The following is a 19,363-nucleotide window of genomic DNA, read 5'->3' on the forward strand; positions in this document are numbered from 1 at the left end:
ATATCTTTTCAAACCACACTTTCATCCCTCTTCCTCACACCCAGTTCCTTCTAGCCTAGTTTACCCCTCTCTATAAAAGAAACCCTTTTTTTGGCCAGTCCTTGAGAGGCCTTCATATCTACAGTCAGAGTATTCTCCCTATTGCAATATCCCTTTCCCCCACCAGCAATAATCCTTTTGAGTAAAATTTCACCTCAGCAAGTCTGGATTTGTTTTTTTATTTGACAAAAGTGAATGAGGAACACATAATTATAGCCCACTATACCCAAATTACATATGTCCCTAATTCAACTTCCCTTTGCTGAATTCCTAATATGACTTGTGACAAAGAGTCTCTCCTTGACCAAACTTTACTCAGGCTCCCCTGCACTTTTCAACTAGGTCTTGACTTTTGGTCTTCCATGTTCATCTCTGCATTGTCCAGTTTTAGCAAGAATCCTGTTAAAATCAGTTTAGCCAGAATCCCCAACCCTTGATACCTGATCACCTTCAATATCTGATCATGTTCCTTAAACTCCACTATCCCCCAGGTGATGTTTGATCATGCTGGCCTACTTTCAGCAAGAATCCTGATAGGTTAGTTTAAGCAGAATCTCCTCTTCCACCCTGATGTTTCTTCTTAGTAATTTTTTTATTCACCAACCCCCTCCCTGCTCCTTGGCTATAAATTCCCACTTGCCCATGCTGTATTCTGAATTGAGCCTAGTTCTACACTGAGGTCTCTTTTTCCCTATTGCAATGGTCTTGAATAACATCTGTTTTTATGGCTTTAGCTACTGTGAAGCTCTGGTTTTTCTTTGACACCTGTTGCTTGCAACTCCAAAGCTACTGGACACAAGGGGAAGTTGGACAGAGGAAATTTCAGAGTGGAAAGGGACAATGATCATAACCAATTCCAAATTTAAAAGCCTACATTTAAGAAAACAAAACACATGCCTTGGGTGGGGGTGAGGATCCAAGTGTTGTAGAACCTAAATCCTATACATTTAGAGGCCCTCTTTAAGAAATAGAACACATAACCTGTTTTTTTTCTTTTAGATTACATATATATGTGTTAGCATACAGTATTTGTTTTTCTCTTTCTGACTTACTTCACTCTGTATGACAGACTCTAGGTCCATCCACCTCACTACAAATAACTCAATTTCGTTTCTTTTTATGGCTAATATTCCATTGTATATATGTGCCACATCTTCTTTATCCATTCATCTGTCGATGGACACTTAGGTTACTTCCATGTCCTGGCTATTGTAAATAGAGCTGCAATGAACATTGTGGTACATGACTCTTTTTGAATTATGGTTTTCTCAGGGTATATGGCCAATAGTGGGATTGCTGGGTCGTATTGTATGAAGTGAGAGAGTGGCATGGACATATATATACTACCAAATGTAAAATAGATAGCTAGTGGGAAGCAGCCGCATGGCACAGGGAGATCAGCTCGGTGCTTTGTGTCTACCTAGAGGGGTGGGATAGAGAGTGTGGGAGGGAGACGCAAGAGGGAGGAGATATGGGGATATAGGTATATGTATAGCTGATTCACTTTGTTATAAAGCAGAAGCTAACACACCATTGTAAAGCGATTTTACTCCAATAAAGATGTTTTTTAAAAAGTTATTACAAAAAATAAATAAATAAAAAAGAAATAGATCACAATATTAGCAATACAAGATTAGATTTAATAGTAGCTATTTAGAATTAGGAAATATATCCCATCAAGTTACAAATCTAAAAACACATGCCATATAAATTTTAAAGCATATAACACAAGCATCACAAACCTCCCCCCCAAAAATAGACAAATTTTATTAATTAACAACTTGATCCAATTCCAAAGCACATTTATGGTTGTATTTGCTGCATCATTGAATACTTTCTAACAGGAAAAAACTTCTGCTTTGACTAGGCATCTTGGAGAACCAAATCCCCCCCTCAGAATTTTACACATCTGACTAGCTCTAGGAGCCTTAGTACAGAAAAACTTTGTTTTTCCTCACTACCGTTAAAAGATAATACTCCAGAAAATGTAAAAGCATAACTCTTATACTAATATAAAAAGGAATACATGTTAAAACTTTTACTTTAACTCAATCAATAAGGATCCAAGCAGATGTTATAAAGGTGAGGTGAAAAAGCATGAATTTATATAGAGTAAAAGAATATTGAAATGAATCTGCAAATGGAGGCAGAACTGGTTTTACCCACAGTCAGGGAGGGAGATCAGTTGAACCTCTCCAGGGCAGAACAGAATTTACATGTCTATGGCCAAGAGTTATTTTGTATTGCTGTTACTGTATTTACAATTTATAGAGTTGTAAAATGGCTCCCAGAATCTGATAACCTCATGGAATGTCCTTTAGACAAAGCATAGTTTTCCACTGAAGCACTTTTTCTGTTACAGTCTCCCCACTTGACATCAAAAATAATCTCAAATAAAGATAATAAAGACTATTCATGATCATAAAATAAGGTTGGTCTCATTAGGTGTGGCCTGATTACTTACATAGATGCAGCAAGAGGGTTAACCCACCACATAATAAGCCTTCTTTAAGTTTGCTGGAAATTTTCATAAGGAATCTCAGATTTGACTTTTAAATGCCTCTTCTTATTTGCTGTGCTGAAGTTAAGAAGCCACGCCAAGAAACCCTTGCTACCAGGTTATGGGTTCCGGTCACCAGCCGAACCCATAAAGTTGAGTAAATACCTTTTTTCTTGATGTTCCCCCAAATTATCCTAAGTTTCTGGAGACAGCCAGGAAATGGCTTCCTCACTGCTTCTAAGGCTGGGACCATGTGAGCCAGGTACTAGGCCAGTTTTTCCCAGAGGTCTTTGTCAGCACTGGCTCCATAAAGCCAACCTAGTTCCTCATAATGGGCTGGTCATACCTGATTAAATGAACATCATTCTCAAACATGACATTTCAAGGAAGGCCTTGGTTGCATGACCAATTTTTTTCCAATTATATTCTGGTTTTTAAAAAAACAGGTACAATCTATGCAAATAATGATATTGCCATAAAAAGGAAGAAGACTCAATAAAAGTTTCTGAATTCTGAAGGGAGTCAAACAGAGAGGACAAAATATCTTTTACAAATGTTTCATTTCAGTTTTCAAAAGCAGAATCTGCCAAATCGTTATGGGTTACAGATATCTTAAGAAGAAAGAGAAAGGGCTTCCTTATAAATAGAAAATAGAACACTGCCTTAGTTGTTCAAGCTATTATAACAAAATATCATAGACTAGGTAGCTTATAAACAACAGAAATTTCTCACAGTTCTGGAGGCTGGAAAGTCCAAGATCAAGACACCAGCGATTCAGAGTCTGATGAGGTCCCACTTGCTCATAGATGGGCTTCTTCTCACTGTGTCCTCACATGGTGGAAAGGGCAAACTAGCTCTCTGGGGTCTCTTTTATGAAGGCACTGATTCCATCCTTGAGGCCTCCACCCTCATGAACTAATCACCTCCCAAAGGCCCCACCTCCTAATACCATCACACTGGGGGTTAAGTGTCAACACATGAATTTAGGGGGGAGGGGACATAAACATTCAGACTACAGCAAACATCACCTGAAACTAACACAACATTGTTAATCAACTCTACTCCAATATAAAATAAAATATTTTTAAAAATAATCAGTAATAGTCCAAACAAAACTGTCATCTCTCTTCAGTACATTTGGTTATGCGTAATTCTTGTTCCTCTGTATCTTGGGTTAGAGCCTACCTTGACTAATTCAGCCCACTGGTATGGTCTCAGAGTTTTCAAAGTGATGCCACAGGAAGCCTGTAGCCAAGAGTCTCTTCTCTGAAGTACCCAGTAGAGTCCTTGTCCATAAGACTCTGAGACATTCCTTCTTTCTTGAAGACAAGAAGTTTGGCCTGTGCTGATTGCAGTACCTTCTGAGAAACATCAGAATAAAAAAACAACAACTGAAAAAAAATTATCTGTAGATGACAGAGACTCAAAATAGCTGCATTTAATTTACTACTGATAATTTTCAAAAGTGAAAGATCTGACAAGAGTTCATAGTAAGAATAATGCAACTGATAAGGAAATGTGTTTATTTCTGTGGCATGAAAAACAGAATAAAAAAGCCAATCCAAAAACTTCTAGATAAAATGTCTATAAGTATTATGATTAAGACTATTTTCAAGGAAGACAATGAACATTGCATCTGATTTATAAAAATGGATAAACATTTTACAGAGAAAAAATATTGAGGCATAATATATAATATAATACAATGTCAATATGGTATAATATTATATCATATCATATAGTAATCTTAAAAATAATATATCATGAATATACCAAGAATATATCAAGAATATCAAGTAAAGAGATTCCATGAGTCTGGAGTAGGTCCTAGACATCTGTATTAAACTCCATAGGTAAGTCCAATGGGCACCTTTAATTGAAAACCATTGCCTAAATTTAAATGTAAAAAGAAGGACTGTGGCCAAAGAAGCATTTTAAAATAACACCCAAAATTATGGCTGGTGACACTATACTGTTATTGACTAATGTCATGTCACAAAGCAACCTCAAGGCTCTAGGATACAGAATCGTATTCTAGAGAGTGAGGGCATTGACATATTTCTAGGAACTTCCCAAACAATGTCCAAATTCTAAAATACTTTTATTAAAAAATTTACCTATGCCAATTTAACCTAGAGAAAGCTAAGCATCTCTTCTGATTTGACAACTCTTCATGCAACTCATCAATAGTAACTTATCAAATAAACCTAACTATTTCTTTTTTTTTAAACATCTTTATTGGAGTATAACTGTTTTACAATGGTGTGTTACTTTCTGCTTTACAACAAAGTGAATCAGTTATACATATACATATGTTCCCATATCTCTTCCCTCTTGCATCTCCCTCCCTCCCACCCTCCCTATCCCACCCCTCTAGGTGGTCACAAACCACCTAGCTTATCTCCCTGTGCCATGCGGCTGCTTCCCACAAGATATCCACCCTACGTTTGGTAGTGTATATGTGTCCCTGCCACTCTCTGACTTCGTCACAGCAAACCCTTCCCCTTGCCCATATCCTCAAATCCATGCACTAGTAAATCTGTGTTTTATTCCCGTCCTAACCCTAGTCTCTTCATGACATTTTTTTTTTGTTTTTAGATTCCATATATATGTGTTAGCATACGGTATTTGTTTTTCTCTTTCGACCTACTTCACTCTGTATGACAGACTCTAGGTCCTAATTATGTCTAACAAGTCTCTTTTATAAGGTGAAAGAACAAATCTTTGTAGTTTGCAGGAGCCCTTGGGGAAATATGAGACCTTTTAGGTGTAAAAAGTTATTCTTAAAGTTTTATTTTATTTTGTTAGGATTTGGTCTAGAGACGGCAAAAGTCAAAAAAGTTATCAGAGAAATTTTAGACACGATTAAGATGGGATCATGGGAGGTTAAGAAGCCATACTCAGTTACCTATTTAACCAAAGTGAGAAGAAAACATTTAAAAAATATATAGACTTTAACATGACTAATGAATTTTAGCTCTTTAATAAGTAAGGAACTTTTGTTCATTTTCTTAAACAAGCAAAAGCATAATAAAGTCAACATACAGCATAGAAAATTGTCATCTAGGCAGAGTACAGAGAAAAAGTAATCATTCATACCACAGGTAAAGGCAAAAAGTGAACCAAAAAACAAAACAAAACAAAAAACAAGCCCATCAAAACTGAGGAAACTTTGCTCAGATTTTAACACATTTCATAGCTTTTCAGACTCAAGTATTCTAAACTAAGGCAAATAAAGTTCACTTTCCAAGTTTTGTCCTTCGTTAAGCTTGTTCATGTTCTGGAATAAACTAACACTGACACTTTACTTTAGGGCAGATCTCAGAGGGTCTAAGGCCAGAACTAATTTAGTAATAATACTAAGATGTTGTTAACATGCAATGTGTTCATCATTAATGTCTTTAAATAAATCAATAAGAATTTACACACTTAAGCAATGTTTTACTTTCAGTTTCCAATACAGTAAATATCATTAGTTAGAACCCAGAAAAACAGCAACAACAAACAACCCCTTTGGGGCCCTCAACAAGGTTGAAGAGTATAAAGAGTTTGGGAGGACACCCCCCAAAAAAAACAAGCAAAACTCTGAGAACTGCTGTTTTTAAGGCAAAACTACTATTTTCCTTGAAATACAGAAGCATGTCCACACGTGTATTTCTCTGAAACTATTACTCCCAAGTGGAGTTTCAACCATCTATATTCATTATAACTATGAGGACCTACTAGGAAACCCAGAGTTGGTATAAAGATTATTTTAAGCTGAAGACTTTTGAGATTCAACAGATGCAGGGGGAAAAAAAACCAAACTCTCTCAGAACTTCCCTTATTTGACTAAAAGCAGGAACTTCTATGAAATAAGGCTGCCATAAATTCCTCTTCGGGTTGGATCTACTCCCAGAAGGGAGAATGCTAATAAAACCTACCCCAAATTCCTTCTCCAGGAGAATTTTATGGTCCATGAAGGAGACCACTCATACCTGTATAGACAAATATCATCACAAACTTTAACTACTGTTTGTTCTCCTGAAAATTGTTCTTCTGAAAAGTGCCCGTTCTCGCTCTCCTGATCACTTACTAAGTTGGTATATAGCCTCAAATTCTAACCACCCGTTTGAGTTACTCATCAAGAGTTCTCCCACATGCATGCATGTTGCATGCACAAATAAACTCTGTTTTTTCTTCTGTTAATCTGTCTTTTGTCAATTTAATTTACAGTCTCCAGTCAGATGATATAAGAGGGTAGAGGAACTTGTATGTGAGGATTTTAGAGCTCATGAATACGTGTTAACACAACTTTCTATAGTCACACACATTCTTTATACAAACTCTCAATGTGGCAAAAATCAACACATTACTTAACAGACCCAAAGATATAGCCTCTCTATGGCACATAAAAATAAGAAACAAAAGGATATAAACTTAAAGTTATGCTTACTGACCACTTTTTCAGTATTCTAACTTATTTAGAAATGATCTAGGTATCCAATGAACATCTATTAATTATCAATTTAATAACAATCCAATTTTTGAGTATCCTAAAAATCTTGGGAATTATCTCGAGTAGGCATACTACGAAGCATAATTTCTGTTGAAATAAAACTTATGAGAATAACAATTCAATTTAGTGAAACACAAATTTATATTTTTCACAAACGTAAACAATAATGCTAGTTTATTTGGTCACTAAATCTTCATAAGTCAAGAAGAACATACCTAAGTAGAATAAAGTGTGTGCTTATATTATACTTAACACTCATAGAGAAGATGCAACTGTTTTTATTTTACCAAACAGTAAATTAGTCTTATTTACCAAAGATTTACCTAGATTAAGAAATTGGATTCTTAAACATTTTTGAATGAGTTTCTGTAAGAATTTTTTTCTTCTGGCACATTTAAAGTATCAGAAGTTCAATTTCCTTATTTTTTGGTAATTTGGGGACTATCCAACTTACATAAGTGCTTATTTGTCTTTGCAAGCTGATCAGAACAGAGGTTTTTAAGAGACTTTATAATCCAGTTTTTCTACAGGAGTTAGGGAAGTCAGCTGAACCTTTTACCAGATAGGACAGAATTTGCATGTCTTTAGACAAGAATTATTTTCACATTGCTGTAGTTTATCTGCAATTTATGCCATAGAATCAGAAACTGATAATTAAGAGCAGTGTCCCCTAGACAATGCATAGTTTTCCATCGAAACACAAATGTTTCTCTATGCTACCCATGTAACTCTGGTGCTGGATACAAGAATACGTTCATATCATGACACAATCTCAGTGCCTGATCTTCCATATCACAATGCCAAGGGAATCTACACAGTGGATGGTAAAGGTACTCCTTGAAGCTATTCCTACACCAGGATGGCTAGCAATAACTTAACTGTACACAGAAGTGACTTTATACAACTTGTCAGTTTTTATCCCACTAAACCCAAACTAAATGTAACCTCATCTCAACTTCCCCTTAGTTAGATCCTCAGAATTAGACACCACTCCAATACTATCTGACACCACCTAACATGAGGGGAAGTGTCATGGAGTAAAAGTCAGAATGAAACAAGACAGAGGTTTGTGATGGTTAATTTTATGTGTCAACTTGACTGAGCTATGGAGTGTCCAAACATTTGGTCAAACATTATTTGGGGTGTGTCTGTGAGGGAGTTTTTGGTTGAGATTAACATTTGAATTGGTTAACATACACATACTACTATATATAGAATAGAAAAGCAACAAGGACCTACTGTATAGCACAGGGAACTGTACTCAATATCTTGTAATAACCTATAATGGAAGAGAATCTGAAAAAAGAATATATATATATATACACATATATACACATATATACATATATATATCATATCACTTTGCTGTACCCCAAAAACTAACACAACATTGCAAATCAACTATACTTCAATAAAAATTTTAAAAAATTCTAAATTGGTAACTGAGTAAAGCAGATTGTCCTCCCTAATATGTATGGGTCCTATCCAATCAGTTGAAGGTTTGTAGAACAAAAAGTTTGAGTAAGAGGAAGCTATGTTTGCCTGACCCTTGAGCTGGGCTGGTGGTCTTCTCCTGCCCTTGGAGTGGAATTTATACCATTAGCTCTCCTGGCTCTCAGGCCTTTGGACTCCGACTGAAACTATACTACCAGTTCTCCTGGGTCTCCAGCTGGCAACTGCAGATCTTGGGACTTTTCAATCACTTGAGCCAATTCCTTATAACAAACAAAAATAAAACAAACAAATAAATAAATATTCTGTTTCTCTGGAGAACCTTAACTAACATAAGGTCTTCAGAAATTGCAGTTTAAAATTATCTTACTTTTTAAATTTTTGCAAAAATATAGAACTGTATGTGTATATTACTATGGCCCATCCTAGGGCCTTGGAAAGAGCCCATGCATGTAGGGGGCCCTATAGCTTAAAATTCATTCGCTTCACAGTAAATCTACCTCTACTTCTATTCATTCCTCAAAACTCTGACCTTGAAGAAGCATTCCCTGACTCCCTGGTATCCCTGTACCCCTCCCAGATAAAAATGATTTTTCATTTCCTATGCTACTTCTATATAATGTACATCTCGGATGATTGTGTCTGTTTCCCTAGTTTACCTTACTAGATTATAAGCTTCTTAAGGGAAGACACTGGATCTTGTTTCTCTCTATATACTCAGTGTCTAGCAAAGTAGGGCCTCAATAAACTTGAGTGAATGAATGAATAACAAATATGGCTAATTTCACTGGTGAAACAGAGCTCTCCAGCTGCAATGTCCCCAACCACTACAGCCCATCACACCTCCACTACCCCATTCATTTTCCTTATCCTTCCGCCTCCCCCCAAGTCACCATCCAAATACACTCTTCTGTTCCAGTTATCTATTGCTGGATAACAAACTACCCCAAACTTAGTGATGTAGAACGACAACAATCATTTGTTACTTTCTCTCCCGGACTGGGGGTTGACTGAGTTCAGCTTGGTGGTTTCTCACTCAGGGTGTCTCATGTAGTTGCAGCCAGATTTTGGCCAGAGATGAGGACATCTCAAAGGCCTCTTCACTCACAGGTCTGCATGGACTGCAAGAACTCAAACTACTGGAGCCTGGAACACCTGGGGCTCCTTAAACATCTCTATTTCCACGTGGTCTCTCCAGCATGGCGACTTCAGGGTAGCCGGACTTATTACATGATGGCCCAGAGATCCAAAGATGTGTGTCCTGAGAGAGAGAGAACCACACAGAAGGGGTATTGAATTTTCTGACATAGACTGGGAAACAACACTGCATCCTGTTCCTTAGAAGCAAGTCACTAAAGCTGGCCTATGGTCAAGGGGGAGGCAGTTAAACTCCACCTCTTAATGGGAGGAGGCTTCATGAATTTGTGGACATGTTTTCAAACCACCACCCTAGCCCCTTGCCCGGTCTCATGAAGACCTTGTTCCCTGAGAGGTAGCAAAGTGCCAATCAAATCATCTGGCTCCTGACAGCACTTTATCTGACAACTTTCTCTCCCTAAACCATTCTGCCAAATGAATGTACAACAGTCTTCAGAAAGCTTTTAAGGAAGGAAATGTCAGCGCTTTTTAAGATTTTTCAGTTTGGCATATAGCACAAGGAGACTCTCCCCGCTCACCTCAAATCACAGCCATTCCTGCGCACACACAACGGGGGTTCCGATATCCTGCACGTAACACTCTTACTTTTTTCTTGCTTGTCATGTAAATCCACACTAATTTGCTTAAGCTAAGAAGAAGTAATTAATTGTACTAATGCATATCATTAATATGTATTCCAATAAGAATAAGTTTAAAGTGACCAGATAGGGCTTCCCTCGTGGTGCAGTGGTTGAGAGTCTGCCTGCCAATGCAGGGGACATGGGTTTAAGCCCTGGTCTGGGAAGATTCCACATGCCACGGAGCAACTAGGCCCGTGAGCCGCAACTACTGAGCCTGCGTGTCTGGAGCCTGTGCTCCACAACAAGAGAGGCCGCGATAGTGAGAGGCCCGCACACCGCGATGAAGAGTGGCCCCCGCTCACCGCAACTAGAGAAAGCCCTCGCACAGAAACGAAGACCCAACACAGCCAAAACTAAATTAATTAATTAATTTTTTAAAAATAAAAAAAAATAAAGTGACCAGATAATAGTCTAAGACTTAAATGGCTTCTAAGAATACTTCATTTGATAATTTAGCTCAATTTTCGCTTCCTTCTGAGGACACCTGCTTCATCCTGAGCCTAATCGTGACAGGGCGGTGTCCCAAGCCGGTGGCCAGCTGGCTCTGTCCTTCAGCCCTACAAGCACTTCAAGACATTATTTAATTTAATCTTCCCCAGAACCCAGAAAGGACTATGTTATTCCCCTGCAAAGTAGAGATGAGGAAAATGGAGTTCGGAGAGTTTAGATAATCTCCAGTTTCCTCAGCTCATATGTCTTCTCTTCTGTCTCTTATAAGGACACTTGTCATTGGATTTCAGGTGCACTCAAGATAATCTCCTCATTTAAAGTCCTTAACTTAATTATATCTGCAAAGACCCTTTTTCCAAATAAGGTTACACCACAGGTTCTGGGAGTTAGGGTGTGGACATGACTTTTTGAGGGCCGTCATCCAACCCACTACAGACTCTTTTCTACCCACAGGCCACATTGTCAGCCCACAGCCAGGCAGCGTGACAGCAAAGGGGATGTTGAACTTTTACCATGGTTGTTAAGGCCTCGGTGCCAGTGTTGGACAGACTTAGGTGCCAGGCCTCATTCTACCTCATACTAGCAGCTGGGTGACTCTGGGCAAGCTTATTAAGCTTTCTGATTAAAACAGGCCTAGGGCTCTTTCAGTAGTGGGAGATACCAGCAATACTAAGTTTACACATATTTGGTAAAAGAGGGAGTCTAGTATAAAAGAAAATGGGTGAGGAGACCATGCAGACAGAGGTGATATGATAGGCTTCTCATCCTGGTCAAGTGACCTGTGATTGATATCTCTTCATGCTTCAGATCATACACAACTGAGAGACTAAAACTTAGAGTTACTCATTCAAATATCCAAATATGGAGCAACTTCATTGATTATTTTCCACACTGACATTCTGAACAGATCACCCCTTACTTAATTTCTCTTCTGCTTCTAAGACTCAGACAGCCCTTCTGATTTGTCATATGACTTATATCTTGGAACCAAGAATGATAAAAAGAAACTAAAGCAAATAAATAAAATAAAACAAGCCTTGGTTTGCTTGTTTGTAAACTGGGGATAATAAGTGCTTACCTCACTATGTTGCTGAGAGGGTAAATGAGCAGTTGCTGTGCTGGGCTCTACCTTCCAAATATGCCTAAAATTCAGCTACTTGCCACCTTCCAGGCTACAAGTCGGGTCCAAGTCAGTATCACCTCTCACCCAGGTTTTTACCACAGCCTCCTCTCTGGACATTCTGTTTCCCCCATCCCTTCCCTTCAGTCTATTCTCCACATATCAGCCTGAGGGATCTTTGAAAATCATAAGTCAGATCACATCCCTCCTCTGCTCATGACCCTTCGGTGGCTCCCATCTTTCTCAGGGTCAAAGCCAAAGTCCTCTCCATGGTGTGTATCAGACTCTACACAATCTAGTCCTCTGCTACCTTTCTGACCTGTCTCCTACCACCTCGCTCCCCCCTTGCTCACTCTATTCTAGAAACACCAGCCTCTTTGATGCTCCTGGACTCTACCAAGCCTGCTCCTGCCTCAGGGCCTTTGCACCTACTGTTCTTCTTAATAACTACATAGCTCACTCTGGCTGACCCTTTCACTATCTCCAGGTCTTTGGTCAAATGTCATCTTATCAGAGAGGAAAAACCTATACAAAGATAGCACTGCAATGTGAGTTCAGTTGTGTCTTCCCAAAACATGTGGTGAAATCTTAACCCTCAGCATCTGTGAGTATGACCTTATTTGGAAATAGGGTCTTGCAGATGTAATCAAATTACATCTATACAGAAGAAGTGACTCTTGTGCCCAGGGACAAGCCTCTGAAGGTCCTCGGTGCCAGTCATGAGCAGCAAAGTCTGCAGATGCTGGGGGATGGGCACACAGTATTTGTAAAAGGAATGGGAGGGGTCTGGGTGGGATGTCAGTGGTGCTCACTACACCGGCACTAATCTACTCTGCCTCAATATGGACTCACCCTGAGTTATTTCTTCCCCAAGGGAACAACCAGCCAAACAGCTAAGTCTCGATGTCAAGCCAGGGAGCACCTCCATCAAAGAGTCTCCTGGTTGAACTTAGTGGTTAGGGGAACTGGATCAACTCTGTCCCCCTCCCCCATCTCAGTCCCTGATGCATTTATTCCAGGGCTTGGTGGCAAAGAGGAAGAAGAGGGCCTTTCTTCTGAAAGCCTGTGCATTCTCCTCTCCTTGGCTCCAGTCATGACTCAGTGTCTGATCTGGGGCTTTACAATGACAGTACCTTGTCACTGACGAAGAGGACAAATACAAATCAAGGTGTTTTTCTTCCACGAAGAAGAGAACAAAGAACAATATACAACCATTGCAGCCATTGACTTACTGGCTGGTGACTAGCTCCATTTCCATGGAAACAGAGAGCGGAACAGGAAAGAGAAAGGCTTTTTAGAATAATGGAGGGCTTTTGTGTTGCTTTTTAAAAATAAAGCCAGCAAGGTGTCTCCATTCTCTCAGCCCTGACCCCAGCACTGCACTTCTCTCCTGAGAAACCAGCAGGCAGCAGGACAGAATGGCAAGAGGGCACCTGCCAGTCTGCTAGCCCTCCTCATCAGCCAAGGCAGCCTGAGCTAGCAGGAGACCACACACAATGTCAGCCCTGAAGAGAGAGACCCATTCAGGAAAAAACAAAAACAGTTTACCATCACGGAGAACAAAGCCTTATACAAAGAGCTAGCTGCTTTTTATAGGTCCTTTTGACTTAAAAATCATTACATAGGTACCAACATCCTTCACTGAAACATCAATTTGAAATTATGGTAAAGCTTCATATATTGAGGTGCTACAATTGTACCCACCCTCAGCCACCCCCTTCCCTGGGTACTTCAGGGGAGAGTCTGCAGAGTGGACTGGCTATGGAACACTGGGCTGTTTTATGTCTTGACCTCACTCTGCGGACCAACCACATCTCTGTGTGCCCTGCACCCTGGCATCTAGCTGGGGCCATGGCACTCTCAAGGGGCAACCAAGCAGTGGTCTCTCCAGTCACATGCCTGATACATTTCATGCAAGTTTCATTAAAAGGAACCATTTTAAGAGAAGCAAAGAACCCTACAGCCCACACACAACTGCCATGGAGAGAAAAAGTAGAATTGAGGGGGAAAAAAATACCAAGATAAGCAATGAGTGCCGATCTCTCTTTTCAGAAAGTCGAGTTTCCCTTGGTAACCATGACTCACAGTTGCCATAGCGATGAATCTCGTTGCTAAGGAAACCTTACTTCATAGGCAGAACCTGAAAAAAAACAAGAGTTCTACGGGGTCTTAAGTTTGGGCTCTTAAGTTTTACTAAGTGGTGGGATTCTTCCAGAAGCAGCCTCTGGGATGAGAACTCAGGCAGATGTGATTTATACAGAAGGTGCTCCTGAGAGAAACTGGGAAGGGAGCAGGGGACAGTGCCAAGCAAGGATGGGAGTTTAGGTGATGCTCCAGCCTCAGCTGTTACTGCACAGAGCTCCGAGGCAAAAACTGCTCTTCAGAGTTTAGGAGGGCCGGAGGCAAGCAAGCTGAGTTTTTGTATTTCTGTATCTGTCAGACATTGGCTAAGCGTCACCCCAAGGACAAAAATCTTCAGGCACTTCTGGCCTCAGCAGTCCAAGGACGGGCCTCTGCAGAAGGTCAAAAGCGCAGGCCATTAGGAGCAAAGCCCACAGAAGGTGGGAGAAAGGCGTACCACACCAGCAAAGGAGGCCTAAGACCTTCAAGAGGGTGGCAAACAGCTTCTGGCTACTGTTAGGAAATGGGGTTTTCCAAATAAGGTGGGAGAACTGAAGCCGAATCTGGCCTCTGTACCCCAACACTGAATTAAATCTCAGAGACAGAGATTTGGGTGAAGTAGAAAAAAATAACATTATTGCTTTGCCAGGCAAAGGGGCCACAGTGGGCTAATGCCCTCAAAAGCTGTGTGTTCCAACCTGGAGGGGGTAGTGAGACATTTTATAGTAATGGTTCAAAGAGGGCATGGTCAGCTGGTGGACATTCTTCTGATTGGTTGGTGGTGAGGTAGGTAGCAGTCAGCATTATCAACCTTCTGGTTCCAACTGGTCTGGGGTCTGCGTGCTTGTGGGCAGCGGACAGTTAACTTCTCCCACCTGGTGGGGCTTTCAGTGTCTGCAAAACAGCTTAAAGATATTGTTATGTGTGTCCCTTGAGGGGGAACCAGGACCCTGCCCCAGCGCTGCACTATTTTTGACTGTTCCTCCCTTGTCTCTGCATCCCCTCCCTTCCCTAATTAGCATCTGTTTGAACCTGCCCCATTGGAACTCAGGGAATGTCATGGAGGCTGAATGAAGCCTATTTCCTATAATCAAGAAATGGGGGACACGGAAAGGCTTTTGTGCCCAGGAGCCCCACAGGGTCCTGCTCGGTATCAGAACTAGGGTGAAGCAAGTGAGGCTCTCACTAGAGCACAAAATTTAAGGTAGTGCCAAAATCTCAGAAATTAAGATAAATAACAGCTTAATGAAATATTTTTTACACCCCCAAACATTCCCAAAGTCTATACTACCACAGAGTAACCACTAGTCTGACTTTTATTTATTATTATTATTAATTATTCAATTTATTTTTTAAAAAAAGCAGTTCACCATTTTTCCCACCCCCTACCCCTGCTTCTAGAAACCTCCATCAATCCATTCTCTGTATCTATGAGTTTGGTGGGTTTTTAAAAAATTTTATATTGGAGTATAATTGATTAACAATGTTGTATTAGTTTCAAGTGTACAGCAAAGTGATTTAGTTATACATATAGATGTATCTATTCTTTTTCAAATTATTTTCCCATTTAGGTTATTACAGAATATTGAGCAGAGTTCCCTGTGCTATACAGTAGGTTCTTGTTGGTTATCTATTTTAAATATAGCAACGTGTACATGTCAATCCCAAACTCCCAGTCTATCCCTCCCTCCCACCCTTCCCCCCTGGTAACCATAAGTTCTTTCTCTAAGTCTGTGAGTTTGCTTCTGTTTTGTAAGTTCATTTGTATCATTTTTTTTAGATTCCACATATAAGCGGTATCATATATCTTTCCCCATCTGACTTACTTCACTTAGTACGATAATCTCCAGGTCCATCCATGTTGCTGCAAATGGCATTATTTCATTCTTTTTTTTTTAACATCTTTATTGGAGTATAACTGTTTTACAATAGTGTGTTAGTTTTTCCTTTACAACAAAGTGAATCAATTATACATATACATATGTTCCCATATCTCTTCCCTCTTGCATCACCCTCTCTCCCACCCTCCCTATCCCACCCCTCTAGGTGGTCACAAAGCACAGAGGTGATCTCCCTGTGCTATGCGGTAGCTTCCCACTAGCTATCTAATTTACATTTGGTAGTGTATATATGTCCCTGCCACTCTCTCACTTCGTCACAGCTTACCCTTCCCCGTCCCCATATCCTCAAGTCCATGCTCTAGTAGGTCTGTGTTTTATTCCTGTCCTACCACTAATCTCTTCATGACATTTTTTTTCTTAGAGTCCATATATATGTGTTAGCATACGGTATTTGTTTTTCTCCTTCTGACTTACTTCACTCTGTATGACAGACTCCAGGTCTATCCACCTCACTACAAATAACTCAGTTTCATTTCTTTTTATGGCTGAGTAATATTCCATTGTATATATGTGCCACATCTTCTTTATCCATTCATCTGTTGATGGTTGCTTCCATGTCTTGGCTATGAACACTGGGATGCATTTATCCTTTCAAACCACGTTTTTCTCCAGATATATGCCCAGGACTGGGATTGCTGGATCATATGGTAGCTCTATTTTTTGTTTTTCTAAGGAACCTCCATGCTATTCTCCATAGTGGCTGCACCAATTTACATTCCCACCAACAGTGTAGGAGGGTTGCCTTCTCTCCACACCCTCTCCAGCATTTATTGTTTGTAGGTTTTTTGATGATGGCCATTCTGAATGGTGTGAGGTGATATCTCATTGTAACGAAACAAAAAGACAACCCACAGAATGGGAGAAAATATTTGCAAACAATGCGACCAACAAGTGATTAGTCTCCAAAATTTACAAACAGCTTATGCGGCTCAATATCAAAAAAACAAACAACCCAGTAAAAAAATGGGCAGAAGACCTAAATAGACATTTCTGCAAAGAAGACATACAGATGGCCAAGAGGCACATGAAAAGATGTTCAACATCACTAAATTTTTTGTAGATTCTCCACATAAGAGATATCATACAGTATTTTTCTTTCTCTGTATGACTTATCTCACTGAGCATAATGCCCTCAAAGGCCATCTATGTCATCAAAAATGGCAAGATTTTACTCTTTTTTATGTGGAATAATATTCCATTGTAAAAATATACCACATCTTCTTTATCCTTTCATTCGTCAGTGGACACTTAGGTTGCTTCCATAGCCTGGATATTGTAAATAATGGTGTAATGAGCATAGGGGTGCATATTTCTTTTAGAGTTAGTGTTTTTGTTTTCTTTGGATAAATGCCCAGAAGTGGGATTGCTGGGTCATATGGTAGTTCTGTTTTTAATTTTTTGAGGAGCCTCCATACTGTTTTCCATAGTGGCTGCACCAATTTACATTCCTACCAATGGTGCAGGAGGGTTCCCTTTTCTCCACATCCTTGTCAACACTTGTTATCTCTTTGTCATCTTGATAATAGCCACTCTAACAGGTGAGAGGTGATATCTCATTGTGGTTTTGATTTGCATTCCCTGATGATTAATGATGCTGAGCATTTTTTCATGTACCTATTGACCATCTGTATGTCTTCTGTGGAAAAATGTCCATGATGAAGAAAATAGCAATATTTTGCATAAAGACAGGATCCAATTCTGCCTCACTGTCTCACTCTAATACTGGCCTTCGTTCTTTATTTATCATAACAGGTGGCTGCCCTGTGGGCTATAGATTGCCAATTTCGTTTTTTTAATATTGCATTAAAATACTATGCATCTTGATTGCTGACTGTTTTGGCATCTCCTCAAATTCTGCACCTGAGGCAAGTACCTCACCTGACTCACCCTAGTCCCACCCCTGCGCAGGCAAGTAACAGCTTCCTGAGAGGTGAGCAGCATGCAAGCTTTCCTCTCCTATGACAACTACCTTCCTCAACACACACACACACACACACACACACACACACACACACACACACACTCACACACACGCACCCTTAAATTCCTCCCTTTTCCCACTCTCCAACCCAGATTCTTAATCTCTAAAGGTTAAGAAGTTTTTATTTTTTTAATGTTTTCTATTAAGCAAATAAGGCTCCAAATGCTCTTTATGTGCATTTTTAAGTCCTCCAGGATGGGGGCAAATGAGGAGATGTCTGTTGGTCAAAGGGTACAAGCTTCCAGTTATAAAAGAAGTAAGTTCCAGTGATATAATGTATAGCACAGTGATTATACTTAACAATATTGTATTGTATACTTGAAAGTTTCTATGAGAGTAGATTTTAAATTATCTCACCATAACAACAAAAAAATGGTAATTATGTGAGGTGAAGCATGTGTTTACTAACCTTATAGTGCTAAACATTTTGCTATATATATGTGTATCACATCATCATGTTGTCACCTTAACCTTATACAAATACCTTAATAAAGCTGGAAAAAATCCTCCACCCCTGGAAAGACCCATCTCCTGCACTGATTATTCCTTCCTAGAGGGACTTGACCCTCATTTAAGATAATTAGCTCATCCCAGTTTTCCCCAGGACTTCCTGGGAGTTAGCACTGAAAGTCCTGCATTCCAGAAAACTGCTTAGTCCCAGGCAACCAGGATAGTCGGTCACCTACTTGTTTTTTTGTTTTGTTTTGTTTTGTTTTTTGTTTTTTTAGGTTTTATTGGGGTATAGTTGTTTTACAATGTTGTGTTACATTCTACTGTACAGCAAAGTGAAGTAGAGTTCCCTGTGCTATACAGCAGGTTCTCATTAGTTATCTATTTTATATATATTAATGTATATATGTCAATCCCAATCTCCCAATTCATCCCACCCTTCCCCTTTCGCCCCTTGGTTCCATACATTTGTTCTCTACATCTGTGTCTCTATTTCTGCTTTGCAAACCAGATCATCTGTAATATTTTTCTAGATTCCTCATATATGCATTAATATATGATATTTGTTTTTCTCTTTCTGACTTACTTCACTCTGTATGACAGTCTCTAGGTCCATCCACATCTCTACAAATGACCCAATTTCGTTCCTTTTTATGGCTGAGTAATATTCCATTATATATGTACCACATCTTTTTTTTTCTTAAACACCTTTATTGCAGTATAGTTGCTTTACAATGGTGTGTTAGTTTCTGCTTTATAACAAAGTGTATCAGTTATACATATACATATGTCCCCATTTCTCTTCCCTCTTACATCTCCCTCCCTCCCACCCTGCCTATCCCACCCCTCTAGGTGGTCACAAAGAACCTAGCTGATCTCCCTGTGCTATGCAGCTGCTTCCCACTAACTATCTATTTTATATTTGGTAATGTATGTCCATGCCACTCTCTCACTATGTCCCAGCTTACACTTCCCCCTCCCCATATTCTCAAGCCATTTTCTAGTAGGTCTGTGTCTTTATTCCTGTCTTGCCACTAAGATGACCATTTTTTTAAGATTCCATATATATGTGT

This window comes from Kogia breviceps, chromosome X (assembly GCF_026419965.1).
Source record: "Kogia breviceps isolate mKogBre1 chromosome X, mKogBre1 haplotype 1, whole genome shotgun sequence".
Classification (NCBI taxonomy): Eukaryota; Metazoa; Chordata; class Mammalia; order Artiodactyla; family Physeteridae; genus Kogia; species Kogia breviceps.